Genomic DNA, 14,012 nt, shown 5'->3' with positions numbered 1-14,012 from the left:
ATTTACCACTCTTTTCCTTTATGGCTTTCCTTTTTGTATCTTGCATGAGAAACTATTTCCTTTTCTGGTAATATAAACAAGTTCTCCTATATTTTCTCTTACTGCTTGCATAATTTCCTTTAATACTGAGTTCTGTCATCCATCTGGAATTTATTTTTGTGTTTGTGATGTGGAGTAGGAATATTATTTTGTTGTAATGGGTAGCTAATCATCTCAACCCTGTTTGTGGATTAATCCTTCCTTTTCGCTATGGTTTAAACGTATGATACTCCTACATGCATAAGAGTCTGTTTTGAGCTCTATTTTATTTCTTGGATTCAATCATCTCTTCCTGCATGCAGCATGCTGATTTAATTTCTATAAGTTTGTGGAATATTTTAACTGGAGGGGAAATTCCCATCTTTCACTTTTTGCAAAATTCTTTTTTACGATTCTTCAGCATTTTTTCTTCCAGATGAATGTTGGAATCAACTTGTCAAAGTCCATGAAAAATGCTTTGGGTATTTTGACTGGTATATACCGGATCCCTTTTTCTTATCCTTCTACAGCAATGATTCTCAAACTTTAATGTGCAAAACAATCACCTGGAGAGTTTGTTAAAAATGCCCTTTTCTGGGGCTCATCCCTAGAGATGCTGGTTCAGATGGTCAGGGCAGAACCCTTGAATTTGCATTTTGAACAAGCTCTAGGTGCTTCTGCTGGTCTGGAACCCCTCCTTGACACCACTGCTCTACAGCACCCTCTTTTTTTTTTTTTTAAATGCCATTTTATTGAGATATATTCACATAACATGCAGTCCTCCAAAGTGTACAATTAGTTGTTCATAGTATCAGCATATAGTTGTGCATTGATCACCATAATCAATCTCTGAACATTTTCATTACTCCAAAAATAAAATAGAAAAGAACATCCAAAACATTCCATTCCCTTCCTCCCCCCATTGTTCATTTACTTTTTTTTAACATTCATTGTTTTTTTAACTATCAAGAAATTAAAAAACAAACACTAAAAAAACATTTCAAACAAAACCAAAACAAAGGAATAAGAAAACCAAATAATCTAAAATAACTACATTGCTTCCAACATGTTCCCACTGGCTTTGAATACAGTCTGAGGATTCAAATGACCGATGTATGTAAAGTACTTAGAGCAGTGTCTGGCATATGGGAGACCATAAATTGTAGTCATTTTTCTTTATTAGCCAATCAGGAGGGTTTTTATTACCAGGGAGTTATGACTAAGCACTAAGGAGTGTCTGTGGACATGGTGGAGGTAGTGGATGAAGTTGGATGAAGATGAGATTATGTGCAGCACGCTTTGCATGATGAAGAGAACACCCATCTAAAAATAAATGCAGTCCCCCATAGTTGAAGAAACTCTAACAATGATGGACAAAGGAACGTACTACCAGATCCAAAATATGTTTAAAACTTAAGCCCAGAAAAAGAAGATATCAAAGAGGAGAACGTAGGGAAATGTTGCCTGATGAGTGGAATTTTACTCTTCAGTGGATGGATCCTGGTAGTGTTGACAGTTCCTAATCTCAGATGCATGAAACCATCAGCACTAATAAGAACTAAGAACTAAGAATAATTATTGTGGTGCGTGGGGTCTGTGGAGAGAACAGGACACGTAGAAAAAATTTTTTATTGTGTTAACATATATACAACACGAAATTTCCCATTTTAATCACTTATGTGTATTCAATGCAGTGACATAAACCACTTTCACAATATTGTGCCACCACATCCCCATCCATTACCAAAACTTTTTCATCACCCCAAACAGAAAATCTGTGCCCATTAAGCAGAAACTTCCCATCCTCTCACTCCTTCTCCCTATATCCTCTGGTAATCTGTAATCTGTGTTCTGTCCCTATAAATTTACTTTTTCTAGGTATTTAATATAAACAAAATCATACAATATTTCTCCTTTTGTGTCTGGCTTATTTCACTCAACATGATGTCTTCGAGGTTCATCCATGTTATAGCATATATCAGAGCTTTGTTCCTTTTTATGGCTAAGTAATATTCCATTGCATATGGATATACCACACTTTGTTTATCCATTCATCTACTGATGAAACAGGTCTGTTTTAATGCCAGGGTCTTGACCCTGCTATTTTTACCCTATTCTTTTGTCTCAAGGACAGTTTGAATCCAAATTTACAAACATATGAATATCAATCAAAATTATACCATCATTCACAAATTCCTGATGATAATATACTTTCTGGAACCAACTCTATTCACATCCATTTAATTCCTTGGTCATCCTTCATGTAGTGCAGTTGTTCTGACCAAGTCCTATTTACTGCATTGGTGAGGGAGGGATTCCTGCTCCAGGGATATGAGGATGGCAGAATGCCCAACACTCAACACTGGAACATGAGATGGGTAGCAGTTTATTTGTCACATACAGCTCTGGGGGAAGAGGACTCCACACACCACTCAGGCCACACAGGGTTTGCCCTTGGGAGCAGAGTGAACCAGCAGGGACTGTGGGAAATGGGCTTTGTAGCAACAAGAGGGTGAAGTGACCCATTGTCCCTGAGTGAGGATGTGACAGGCTTGTTCGAAAAATCTCGCAGGCTGGCGGGGAAGTAAAACTGTTAGATTAAGGATCAGGTAGTGTGCAGCTAGGCTGGAGGATTGGAGAACTAGCCGGAGGGGAGGCTTTCCCACTGGGAAGCTTTCCCACTGGGTGGAGGCACATCTGGCAAGATCAGGGGAACACATGGCTGGGTCATTGGGGCCTTATGAGGCTCAAAGATGTCAAGGTGGCGTGTGGAATTTCAGGCCTTACAACAGTTCAACTTTTTCCAATTCTTTTCTCCATTTTCATTTTTATTTTACTGAAATTACAGTTTCAGTATCAATAGGGTCCATTCTTTTCTATGAAAATTTTCTATTGTAAAATTGATTGATTAGAGTTTCTGTCATTGGGAGTTCTACTTTGTGGTCAGTATTTCTACCGAGTCCTGTTTTCCGAAGTCAGATTTAGCAATTATAACAATTACTGCCTGCAGCTTTAGCCATTGTCAATTTTGTTTTTTATTAATTATTTATACCAGAAATATTTGGCATAAATTGGATAAAATACTGATAGTTTATATGTAGTGCTTAATTAATTTATGAGAACATTGTAAGTAAATACTTTCAGCTGTTGCAGAGGAATAGCATTGCCTTGCTATCTTCCATTGGTTTGTTGCTGTTCTAGCTTTGCCTATAGTGCTAACTCCTCATATCTGTGGTAGAGTTAGGAGCAACAGGTTGGATGAAAATGTCCTTGGGTGAGACTGTACACAGGACTAAAGCGTTCTTCAGATTTAAAATCGTGGAGTTGAAATGGCAAAACAAATCAAAAGCAAAAATAAGCAAACAAAAACCCACATCAGCACAATGCTTCATCAGCCCTAGGAAATTGTAGTTTATTGAAGCATTCTCTATTGATGAATTTTTTCCCCCGGTATTTCCTTCCTTTCTGCACCCTCACCCCCACCTCTCCTTCCCTCCCTTCTTCCCATCTTTCTTCTTTCCTTTCTTATCCGCCATTAATTACCAAATCTGCAAGGAACAAGTATTTTTCTAGGTGAGATACCTAGAAGTGTGATAGTGAAAGGAAGAGGGTGGTAGCAACTAATGGCAGAGTCAAGGCAGAAGTTAGGAATCCAAACCAAACTCTCATTTTTCAGATATTAAATGCCTCTCAGCTCTCCTGCCAACAGCTAGCACCAACTCACCAGCCATGTGTGTGAACCATCTTGGAAGTATATTCTTTACCCCAGTCAAGACCTCAGCTGACCTCTTTTTTCTTTTTTCTTTCTTTCTTTCTTTTTTTTTTTTTTTTTCAATTTTTACTGTGGTAACCCAGCCAACCTCTTGACCTCACCTTTATGAGAGACCCTGAGGCAGAAGTGACCAGCTAAGTTACTTCCTGACCCTCAGAAACCGTGAGATGATAAATGTTGGTTGGGTTAAGTCTCTTAAGTTTTGGGGTAATTTTTAAAATAGCAATAAAAAACTAATACAGCTGGGTACCAATTATTTTAAGTAACCAGGTACTCCAAAAATAAATAGTAAAAGTTTCATTGTCCCGGTTTTATGGGCTTAGAATAGGTTCACCAAAACCACCTGAAAGTCAAATTGCTGTAGCACCAGTAGCTTGCAAATTCAGCCATTTAAAAATGGACAAGGTAGGCCTCAGGGAGTGTGGGTATTTGAAATCCATGAGTCCTGGAAGTTTCATGCAGCCTGGATTTTGTTCAAGCCCTGTCCTCCATCACTTCCTGACCTGGCTGTCTGCTAGGGGCTCCGTCCACACTGGCTCATGGTGTTCTCCACGGCAACCTCTGCAGCCTCTTGTTCAATACTCCAAACTCCTCTTCCTTCCTTCCCTCGCTGGACAGCTGGTTCCTACAGATTGAGGCATTTTGGTTGTTCTCAGCGCCATTTCCTCAAAAGATATTTTGATAAATCTTGAATCTGGAGAATAGCCCAACCTTCTCCATCTTAGGGAAGGGGATGTTCAGAGAGAAAGTCGATTCTCCTTGTACTTACTGGTCCTAAAAGGCATCACTGCCATTCCCCAAAGTTTCCTAAAAGCTCTGCTCCAGCAGGTCTAGTATTTGGTGTTGTATTTAAAGAGAAACATGGAAAGACACAGACTGACTGGTGTTCAGGGATAGCCTAATAGCCAGCTGTATCTTGATGGGGTCACCACAGACCAAGGACTATCCAGCCCTCTACTATGTGTAGTGTAGTTAAATTTATATCAACACTATTAAAGTACTTTACACAGAGAAACTCATTTAATCCTATGGACAACCCTGTGATGTGTTCTGCTTTATAACATCATCCACCATTACTACAACTACAATTTTCCAGGGAAGTTTCAATTTCAAAAATCTTGTTCTATTAGTAGTAGTATCAAAATCCTCCAGAAATTCCAATATTTTGGCAACTAAACTACATCTCCCAGACTGCTTCTACCATCCGTGAATAGACCCCAAATAATTTTTTATACATTAAAATTTTTTTTATTGTGGTAACAGAGATATAACATAAATGTTGCCATTTTAACCATTTTAAAGTGTATGACTCAGCGGCATTAATTACATTTACAATTCTGTGCTGCCATCACCACCACCAAATGATCTTTATGCTCTTTATTCTAATTTTGGGGTCAGAAAATGTGATCCTAGTAATAGGATTATTTCAGTGTTTCTACCCTCCTCTGCCACCTCTGGTGAATATCCCCACTCATTTTGCAGCCCCTGCTGAGCCAGATGGCCATTTTTGTACTGGTGATATCTCCTTCTCCATCTCATAACAGCTGATTGAATCATTGAGTCTATTCATTGGCTGGCCAACTAATGGGACTTGTGGCCTGGCTTGAAATGATGAGTTGGACCAATCGTATTTTTTTTGTCTGGCTAAATCAAACCCAGAGACAGAGAGCCGGGGTGCCCATGATGGCTAAATGCAGGATGATTGAGCAGTGGGAGCTGATTGGGCATCAAGAAACAAAATGAGAGGCTGAGGTGCATCAAGAGACAAAATGCGAGGAGGCAGAGGCATAGAAAGACACACCGACCTCAAATGTGTGTGAGGGAAATTGGTTGCTAGAGGTTTTTCGGTTCCTGCGAGGCCCTGCTCAACTTGGGTTGCTGACTTTCCATTCCAATTCACCCGTGATTCAATAAACATCCGTTTCCTTTAGCAGGTTTGGATGAGTCTCTGTCTTGTCACCAAAAGAGCCTCATAAAATAGCATCTAATATCTGTACTTTTATACATAAGGGATCTGTCTTTGACCAGTCAAAATCATAAGAGAAATGGACAAACTAAACTTCAATGCGTTAATTTACAAAAAGAACTGAAATTGCTTAGAACTCCAGAGTATTCAGGTTGGATGATTGATGCATTTTCTCTCCTTTAAGAAAACTTCCAAAGAGACCGAATCCTGTGTCAATTCTGCTTGGTGGGCCTGGAACCCAGCAAAGGGGAGATCATATTCAGAATTATTCTCAACGAGCTATTGCATTGCAGTGCAGCACTCGTCACCGTTATGGGGAGGAACCTCCTGCGGGGACCCTCAGTTCTGTACAGACTCTGCCCTCTGACACTTTCTTTCTACAGAGAAGTTACACTAACTTTATTATCAATTAAAAAAAAAAAATAGGTAACACTGAGTATTTCCCATATGCCTTGCACTGTGCTAAACCCTTTTTATATACAGCACCTTATTTAAACTTCACACACCCATTGTTACTGTTCCTATTCTACTTTACAGACAAGAGTCAGAGAGGTTAAGAAGCTTTTCCCAAGTACTTTGCCACACTGAATCAGGAACCAACTGGGAGGACAGTAACCACGTTACACATCTGAGTAGATCTGTTTTGGGCACATTAGTTTTGGAGATTTGAGGAGGAGCTATAGGATTAAATGTAAGTTTTCCATGTCTCCTTAGGAACATTTCTGCTTGTGTCTAATGTCAACCATCATTATTTTAATCAACATTATTATTAATAACACCTGCCACTTATGGCAATAAAGGCTAGAAGCTTTCACCTACCCTATCATGATAGGGTATAAGGATAGGGATAACTATCATTATCCCCACCTTACAAATGAGATACAAGGAGGTTAAACTCACAGAGTTATAAGCAGTAAAGTCGGGATTCAGATTCGGGGCTGTCTGTTAACAGATCCATGCTTTTCCCATGCCGTCCACTGTGGCAGGGCAGCACCTCTGGGGAGGAATCTGAATATGAAGAAGCTGATTCCTTCCCTCTCTATAGGGATCAGACAGCTGTGAGCCTTGCTGCTCTCATATACCACCTGATGCCTTCTGTTCTGTTAGAGAGGAACCAGTTATTCCTTCTAATTTTGAGGCTTTCTTAACAGAACTTTTGCCCAAAAATACTTGAGTACAATTTCTAAATGATGGAAAGTGGAAAGGCCTTGCTATAATAACTGGGACAGATGATTCATATCCTTTGAGTCCTATATCAGAAGATCATACTGAAGCAGAAGCTAAACAGGCCCAAGCAAGAAGGGAGGAAGTGAGAGATATGATGTAATGGCTAGACTAATTATAGAATGAAATAGAAAATCTGTGCTAATAAGTTATAAAGTAATAGTAATTCCTCCTCTAATTTTTAGTTTTTTATGTAAGTAAAGGGTATGTTATATTGCTTTTATGGGAGTCATGGCTCAATTAGTATGACTATCTCCAGTAGAGTATTGTGGGCATTCAAGGTTAAATCTGAATCTCTGACAATGCTGTAAATACCCTTCTTTGCTTTTGATAAAGATTGAGCTTAGATTCAACAGCTTGTTAAGCATAAAAATAAAGTATGACTCAAATGATTAAGGTTAAAGTCTTAGTCTTAGAAAAATTCCCCTGATTGAGGATGCAACCTCAATCAAAGGCTGTATATATGCTCTGTGACAGACTGGAAGGTTTGCTTATCATACATTCCAGCTGCAACTGGAGAGACTGGAGTTCCCAGGCTTGGTGATGTATCCATTTATTATTACTCTGTAAACCTGTTCCTTTTACCCAAAATGCTCCTTTAGTAATATATGTAACAGTTCAATTCTTGTCTGAAGTACGCTTTACTTTTAAACTATTGTCTGTCGTATACTCATATTTGAGTGAAAGGTTGCTCGAAGCCCAAATTTGAACCACGACCCAATAAAGCTCAGGCGTTTTCTAACTGTGATCACAGATTTGAGCTGTAAAGAGACAAACCCATGACACCACCTATCAATCAAATAGCAATTCTGAATTGATTTTCTAGTATCACAGCCCCATTGTTTCCCTGGACTGTTTCTTATAAGAAGGAAATCTTTGTGGACTTTTGAGATGGCACTAAGTGGAAAATCTTAAGCGCCAGTGGCTTCCAGTGCAGCACGGGTCATAAGGTTTGCTTGCCAGTGGCAGCTCCTGGGGGACGGCCTTCGTTTCCAGGCTATCCGGACAATCTCAAAGCCCTGGACAGCACCTACATCATCCCTATAAGAATGAACGAGGCGCATTACCAGTCTTAGTCTAGGGTCTTTGCTTTCCTTGGGTCTTGCCCCAGGGCTGTGTTTGGGTGTGCCTTTGGAGTCCAATGGCTTGGCTGGGCCTCGGTGCTAGGGCTGTGGGTGGAGGAAGCTGGGGTTCAGCCACGGCCTTCAAAATGTGCAACGGCCCTCCCTGCCCTTCCCGAGGCCCCAGAGCCTAGGAAACACCCAGATACCCTTCGTGTGGGAGGGGAAAAGAAAGGTGCCTCTGGGGCAGGTGTCTGATCTGCTGTGCATTCATTCAACTGTGCACATTAATTTCCACACACCACACAGTGTCTGAGCCCCAGGCTCTGGGCTCTGGTGGGCACACTCCCTGCCTTCCAGCAGTGCACATCCTGCAAATTAACAAAACTCTGGGATGAGCACAGCGCGGGTGGGGGTGGGGGTGGGAGTGGGGGTGGGGGTGGTTGGCTGTCCGAATATCATGGAGCCCACAGAAGAAAATGGGCCTCTTTCAATCAGGGGGCTTGGACTAACTCGTGTTCATGGCTGCCACATCCTGTAAACAAGAAATTGAGAGTTAACAAATGAGTATGATGACTGAATCATTATACAGACGTTTTTTCTTTGTTTATTGTAGAATAGCCAAAAGTTAATACCTGAAATTACTGAAACTCAGCAAGTCTCAGCCCTGCTTATACTTCCTATTGTACTGGTCATTCTAGCCTGGTCTCAGCCCTGTTTGTAGGTGATATTGCAATGGTTAGAAGTCCAGCTCCCCTTGTTTGAATCCATAGAAACCCTGAACTCCTTAGACTTGGGGAGACAGATTTTTGGGCTGATGGTCCATCTGCCCTCCGTCTTTGAGCTTAGCAATAAACTCTTCATCGCTCTGAAACCCGGGTGGCATAGATCGGCTGTTATGCTCATTGGGCCGAGGACCCCGCTTTTGTTCGCTATCCGTCCCTGTGACCAGGGCGTTCTCCTGGCAATGGAGCGGTTTTCCCAGCCGCTTCAGGAGCTGCTCCGCCAAGGTGGGCCAGTGGAGGGGGATGGAAGGAGGAGCTGGAGGATGCCGGCGGGGAGGGAGAGGCCGGACTCCGCGGGCTGGGTGCGGGAGGTGGGGGCTGCCCCGCGCCCCGCCCCAGCCCGGGGGAGGCCGGCGGCCGGGGCTTGGGGAGGTGGGGACTGCGCGGGGCCGCGCGCCCGCCCTGCTGGCGCCCACCGACCGGCGGCGGCGGCTCGGGGCTTTGTGGCCGCGGCGCGCGCGGCGGGGCCTGGCCGGCCGGGGGCGCGCCGCCACCGCCGCCTGGCGCCCCGGAGCCCGCGGCCCTCGCGGCCCTCGCGGCCCGCCCGCCCTCGCCTCGCCGGCCCCTCCCCCGGTCCCGCGGCCGCCGCGCCGCCGCTGCAGGTAGGAGGCTCGGGCCGGGGCGGCGGGCTGCGGGGCCCGGGCGCGGGCACCTCCGCTCGGCAGGCCGAAGGGGACCCGGGGAGTGGGGCCCGGCCTGCTGCGCGCCGCGCTTGGGGCGCGGGGCCTCGGGGACGCCCAGGGGCGCACCCCGCGGGGAGGCGCGGTCTCTGGACCCCCTCGAGCCGGGGGAGCACTTGGGGTGGGGATGGGGGAATCCAGGTGCCCATCCGGGGCTCCGCTGTACTCCGCGCCCTATGGTGGGCGCTCTCCTGTACTTGTCTCCTTTAAGACCCCATGCGCCCGGAGCCAGGGTGGAACGCGAGGGGTCCCTTGGTCGGGGGCGCGGGGCAAAGCATCTCCCTGGCGATCGACCTTGGCAAAGCGGCTATACTCGCCTGCTGGTTCTGCAAATGGGGAGGTGGGGGGTTGGGGGGTGCACGGTCTCATACCTACCACCCCCCCAACACACACACCCCCGTACTGTTGTGAGAGTTAAAGAAAGGTCAGTATCTAAATTTGAGCCCTCTCTAGGGACCAGGCCCTAGGTGCTAAACAGTTGGCAGGAATCAGCTAATTAAATCATCAGACCGCGTTTTGAGGTAGCTGCTGTAAATTGCATGAGTGATCTCTATTTAGGAGTAGGAAACTGAAGAACTAGGGCTCCCTAGTCCCACCCAGGAAATTGGGTGTTTCTTTGCTGTGGTTACATTTAGGATTCCAAATGTTTCTGCGGTACTTGGGAGAGTACTTATAGGATACCAGGACATATTTCAGTGACACACTTTTTGTCACACACTTAAAACTGGAAGTAGGATAATGCCCAGCAGGGGAGATGCAGTTCAGTCTGTTGGATAAGGTGGTGTGTCATGGAAGAAATTGTTGAACCCCAGTTCACAGAGTTCCTGAGTTAGGACTGAGGACTGCTGGGGGAGCTTGGGGCCAGAGAGAGTCAGGGGTGGATGGGGGGCGGGAGCAGATTCGGAAGCTCTGGAAGAGGATGGAGAGGAAGGGTCCAGGGGTCACAGGACTGAGACTCCATCCTGCCCTTAGAGACCCTGTGTTCTGCCTGGTGATGGGTGTCTGGGGGGAGGGGAGATCATGGATTGTCTCTTCTCACTCCCAGGCCACCCCCAAATTATTCAGTCAGGTTGGGGGCCAGGTGACTAGGCCTCCTGAAATGTCATTGTCCCTTCTCATGATGCCTGAAATCCTTTTAATGTCTTTGAGGAGATTGGGATGCTCACCAGCCCCCAATGGTTGATAAAACACTTGAAATACAAAGTATGGCCTCATTGATGTAAAGGAGGGATGTGTTTTGAACATACTTCACTTGGTTAGAGAAGCAGCAGGCCTGAGGAAATTATTTGGGGTTTCAGTTTGGAATGGGGGAGACCTGGACGGTTTGGACCTTGAAGAAGGAAAAGAGAGGCAGGAAGGGAGTAGAAAGAAGCTGCAGAGATATGCATGGACTCTTCAGGTCTCACGGTTTCTTCTCCAGATTTGTGATGATTTCTTCCTTAAGTGTATGAAAGTCTGGGGCTGGACTCAGGCTCACTTCTCCTGAGTGAGTGGGAAAGGCTTCTTGGAGAAGGGGGTCTTTAAAGCAGGCCTTGAAGGGGGGGGGGTACGTGGATACAGAGTGATGCTGAAGTAAGGAACACATGTGTAGTGGGAAGAGTGATTGCTTTGGAGAGACAGTTTTGGGTTCAAACCCTAGCTCTGCCATTTCTTAGCTGGGTATTTTGTGGGAGGATAAAATAACATTTTCTCAAATGCCCAGCTTGTGCAGGCGGCTCAGTGAGCGCCAGTACCCTTCTCCCCATCCCGTCTGTGATGACATTCATTCAACAACGTCTGCTGGGCACTCTTCGTGTGCTGAGTCATTGGCCACATGCTGGGGACACAGATGAGTTAGAGATTTTGCATTCCCTTAGGAATTACCCAATCCAGCACAAAGAGCAAATTACAAAAAATAATGGAAGTGCTACAGTTGTACTCGACTGGCAGTGAGCTCACCGAGGAGTAACAAACTTACCCCGGATAGACAGCTCGGGGTCTGTCCACTGTCTGCCTCTAAGATGAGAGTGAGCCCTTAGCAGTGAGGTGGTGGATCCTCCCCACCTCGTATCGCCTTATTTTTTTGACCCTTGTCTTTGCCCTGATGTTCTCACTCTCAACATAAAATCTAGTTGCAGTGGGTGCCTCATTTGTAAGCCACCTCCAGCCTGTTTTAGAAGAAAGCTGGTATAAATAAAATAAAAATAATGACAGCCTGGGCTGTTATCTGGGGAGGATGTCACAAAAATTGCATGGGAATTGGACCTTGAGGGATGAAAATGGGTGTTGGGTGCATCGCGGGGAAAAGGATTCCAGCCAGAGGAGCCCCCCCCCCAACCCTTGCAGAAGCACAAGAACGTGGCAGGTTCAAGGGAGTGAAAGTAAGTTTGGTCTGGCTGGGTGGGAAAAGGCATGGAGAGGACGGGGAGTGGGTGGGGTGGAGGGGATGCTGGGATTGGGACCAGATCCCCAGAGGCCTTCAGTGCCACCTGAGAAGTCAGAACTTTATCAGGAGACAGTGGGGAAGATGTCAGAAGTCTTCACGCAGGGCTGTGGCACCGTCACTGTGTCGTGGAAGGCCTCTTTGGTGGCTGGAGGTTTGGAAGCCCACTCTGGAAGTTAAGGTCTGACCTGAGACAGGGGTGGTGAGGCTGGGAGAGGAGATGGACCTTGATACACCTTTGGGAGGTAAAACATGGCTGGCTTACGTATGGTTGAGGAACACTGTGAAGATTCTGCTTTGGGAAGCCAAGTCAGTGTGGCTGAAGTCAGCAGAAGTCAGGAGGTTTGGGGATGGGGCAGTCATTAGTTCAATTTTGGCTTTGGAGACTTAGAGCTTTCTGAAGTGCCTGTAACGGACAGGTAGGTAGCAGTGTCTGGTAAACTGTTGGAAGTGTGTTTGATGAGAGTGATTCTCCCTGACACTCCTGCTTTATTTTGAAAAAACACTTGCTGAGAATCTACTGTGTGCTAAAGATATAAATAAAATGTAGTTCCAAGGCTCAGGAGCTCACAGTCACGTAGGGGAGGCCCACGAGGGTATGGATGGATTGCAGTGCAGAGTAGTTTGCACAGGGGTTGCAGGAAGAAGCCAATACATGGTACCTGTGGCCCAGAGAAGACCTGAGAGCTGATGGTTGTAGCTGAAGTGTTGGGAGTGGACGAGAAGCCGGCTGGAGTGGGCAGCACCTTCACATGGAGGCACTGTGTATTATAATAGCTCTTTCAGTGGAGGACACTGATAATGATTCCAAGGGAATTTCAGGGAAGCGGGGTGGCAGGGGAGTGGTGGTGGTGAGTGGTGGGAGGTGGGGAACATGGTTCAGGGCTGAGCTGTGGGGGAGGGGAAGGGAGGCATCAGGACTTTTAAGAATCCTCATCTGGTTCATGGAGGGTATGGGGAGGGTGGGAGGATGGGGTGGGGGGCCCTTGCCTTAAACACAAGGCTGGCTGGGCTCACAGTCACACTCACACACAGATGGTAAAAATAAACACTTCTAAGTTCCAGGGCCTCCTGGGGGTGGGGGCGAGGGGGATGGGAAGGAGAGAGAACTTTAGAGGAAGCACGTTCAGTCCTAGATTTGAGGCTGGAAAGTCCTCAACAAGGAAAGAAGAGGCGGAGAAGGGCACCGAGGAGCCTCCTGGATGGACAGGTGTGACGTGAGCGGGCAGGTACGGGAAGGTGTTCTCTGGAGGAGTAATATCTGATTATCCTTAACTCCGGCCTCAGAGGTGTAGTGAGGCTTTTTGGAATTTGGCATTTCTATCTCCTTTTGCACTCGAATAGTATTTACAAGAGCAAGCAAGGAAACGGCGTGTGTTACTATCAATCCTTCATAAAAGGAGGAATTTTAGATAGTAGAAGATCTAGATATAACTAGTAAAAAAAAAAAAATGCAAGTGGCAAGAAGGTTGGCTTTAACAGATATCCCACAAATATTTATCGAGAGCCTGGGGATACAGGAGCACAGAGAGCTGATCACAGAGGAGCCAGTTCCCCATGAACTAGTTAACTTACCAAGTTAAACCTGGGTATGGGCCTTTAAACAAAACAGCAAGGTCATCTGAAGTGCTGAAATCATGTTATTCCTGTTGCAGCCGTCTCTTTCATTGGCTAGTAGCTCCGCTGGCCTCATACATGGTCAGAAAATATCATCCATGCACACTGGGCAGTGAACTGTGGAAATGGACTCGCGGAAAAGCCATTTTAACGGTGGTGCTAACGTAGACTGCTGACATGGTCAGGACTTTAGACAGCGCAAACTTTTGCTGTCTAATTAAGAGAGAGGGATTGATTGGGAGAAAGGGGGCTGGCCTCAGGCCACAGAATGGTTTCAGGTGGGGTAGTGGGGAAGGTTTGAGGTTACCCAGCAAAAAGGGCATCTTGATGAGGGGAGTCATTCAAAAAGGGTTGGGGAGGGGGCTGTGAAAACAAAGTGATGAAGCTTGGCTTTCCCACCCTCCTCTGTCACTGGCTGGCCCCGAGAAGCCTTCTGTTTTGCTCTGAGCCTCAGTTTCTTCATCTGT

The 14,012-nt window shown here is 45.6% G+C and overlaps 1 protein-coding gene across 3 annotated transcripts in view; it reads left to right on the top strand.

Moving 5' to 3' along the window:
- MSANTD3 (Myb/SANT DNA binding domain containing 3) overlaps positions 1-14,012 on the top strand; it is a 67,498-nt gene that overhangs the window by 17,191 nt on the left and 36,295 nt on the right. The window contains exon 1 of one of the 3 annotated variants that reach the window (XM_037797896.1): positions 9,368-9,428. The exons of the other annotated variants lie outside the window; for them this stretch is intronic. The gene's annotated coding sequence lies outside the window, so the exon portion shown is untranslated. Of the gene's footprint in view, positions 1-9,367; positions 9,429-14,012 lie in introns of those variants that run through there. 3 annotated transcript variants of the gene reach the window in all.

The sequence above is a fragment of the Choloepus didactylus genome, chromosome 10 (assembly GCF_015220235.1).
Source record: "Choloepus didactylus isolate mChoDid1 chromosome 10, mChoDid1.pri, whole genome shotgun sequence".
Taxonomy (NCBI): domain Eukaryota; kingdom Metazoa; phylum Chordata; class Mammalia; order Pilosa; family Megalonychidae; genus Choloepus; species Choloepus didactylus.
The sequence above is the reverse complement of the archived record's forward strand: the minus strand, read 5'-3'. Positions and strand labels throughout refer to the sequence as shown.